The sequence below is a fragment of the Dromiciops gliroides genome, chromosome 2 (genome assembly GCF_019393635.1).
Source record: "Dromiciops gliroides isolate mDroGli1 chromosome 2, mDroGli1.pri, whole genome shotgun sequence".
In the NCBI taxonomy this organism is placed as follows: domain Eukaryota; kingdom Metazoa; phylum Chordata; class Mammalia; order Microbiotheria; family Microbiotheriidae; genus Dromiciops; species Dromiciops gliroides.
This window is the reverse complement of record NC_057862.1, coordinates 173,299,170-173,301,213: the sequence shown is the minus strand read 5'-3', so window position 1 is coordinate 173,301,213 and position 2,044 is coordinate 173,299,170. Positions and strand designations below refer to the sequence as shown.

General features: G+C 45.5%; 1 pseudogene; it reads left to right on the top strand.

Moving 5' to 3' along the window:
* The first annotated feature begins 701 nt into the window (after positions 1-701).
* On the top strand, positions 702-1,645 carry LOC122743826 (annotated as a pseudogene).
* Positions 1,646-2,044: the final 399 nt, after the last annotated feature.

The window sequence follows — 2,044 nt, the reverse complement described above, 5'->3', positions numbered from 1 at the left end:
GCACTGTGCCACCTAACTGTCCTTGATATGCTTCTAGTCTTCTCAAATGTAATAGATATTGGTTGACCAAAAGTTGTAGCCTCTGAAAAGCATACATATATATAGGAATAGAACCAAAAGGCCCTCTATGGGTGACATCCACATAACCAATAATATGCCAATAAAGAAGCATTTAACATGGCTGAGTCAAGTTAATTTGTTTATAGAACCAGAAAATTTCTTTTTTTTAAGTTATTTTTATGAAAGTTTCATGATAGAGATCAACTTCTTGATCTATCAAATTGTTGCTACAAGAAACTACAGAAAGCTCTTTCTTAAGGTCCCTGAACATATTGACTGACTAATAGAGACTTTGCAAAGAAATAGTTGCGACTGAAATACATTGCTATAGGTTGCACAAATTCAGCACCTACAAAATATCTAGAAAGACAAAATTAAGTGTCCAGAATTATATACCAGAAACTGACAATGTATACTCATGGCACAAATACAAACTTCAAAATAACATTGAGAATTCAGTGAAGAAAACTGTACTGAACCTCGAGTGATAGAGAGTAGCTATCAGCTACAGCTACTCAGATAAAATATTGATCCAGAAAAATTAATGTAGGCCTGCTCTCCCCATCGCCTCCTCCACGCTATGTCCTTGAACTCTCCCGTGAAGCGGACCGGATCCAGTCGGCGCTCGAGCAGCTGTGGCGGTGGCAGACACAAGCGACTTCCGTGCCATCGATGAATATAAGCCTCAGGATGCCAACACCAATCCCTCCCTGACCCTGGCTGCTGCCCAGATGCCAGCCTACCAGGATCTGGTAGAAGATGCCATTGCATATGGAAAAAAGCTCAGGGGTCTCACGAAAAGCAGATCCATAATGCCAGCGACAAGTTGTTCGTGTTTTGGGGGGCCAAGATTGTGAAGAAGATTCCTGGCCGGGTGTCCACAGAAGTCAACACCAGGCTGTCCTTTGACAAGGAAGAAATGGTCCAAAGGGCCCATCGTCTCATTGACCTCTACAAAGAGGCCGGCATCAGCAAAGAGCGAGTTCTCATCAAGCTGTCCTCCACCTGGGAAGGAATTCAGGCCGGAAAGATCCTGGAGGAGTAGCATGGCATCCACTGCAACATGACCGTGCTGTTCTCCTTTGCTCAGGCCGTGGACTCTGTCGAGGCTGGCGTGACCCTCATCTCCCCATTTGTCGGGCGCATCTTAGACTGGTACGTGGTGAACTCAGACAAAAAGTCCTATGAGCCCCACGGGGACCCAGGCGTAAAGAGCGTCACCAAAATCTACAACTACTACAAAAGTTTGGCTACAAAACCACTGTGATGGGAGCGTCCTTCCGCAACGTGGGCGAGATCAAGGCCCTGACGGGCTGTGACTATCTCACCATCTCCCCCAAGCTCCTGGGGAAGCTGCTCAAAGAGAACGCCAAGCTCAGTCCAAGCTCAGTGTCCAGGAAGCCCAGGCCAGCAGACTAGAGAATGTTCACCTGGACGAGAAGGCCTTCCTCTGGGAGCACAACCAGAACCAGACCAGATGGCAGCGGAGAAGCTGTGCAATGGGATCTGCAAGTTTGCTGAAGATGCTGTGAAGCTAGAGAGGATGCTGCAGGAACGGATGTTAGGCTCTGAAAAGGGAAACTGAAGGCGTGGGCTTTGTGGCTGGGCAGGGCCGGAGCAGGGGCATCTGGGCTGAGCTGGCGGAGGGGCCAGGGTCCACACGGATGGACACAGCTGCCTGCAATGAGGCTTGTCTAGAGTTTTCAGATTTTTGTGTCAGACTTTGCCTAATACATTAAAATGATCACTCATCTGGGAAAAAAATTTAATATAGCCAGTCAGGTAACAATAAACATTTAATATGTGACAAAGTCTGTGCTAAGTTGTGATACAATATTTTTGTAGGCATTGCCATATTGGAAATTCAAAATATCCAAAATATATGGAAGAACATACTTTCAAAATATGATGTGATATGATACAATATAATAATATAATATAATTATTATAATGGGGCAGCTAAGTGGTGCAGTGGATAGAGCAC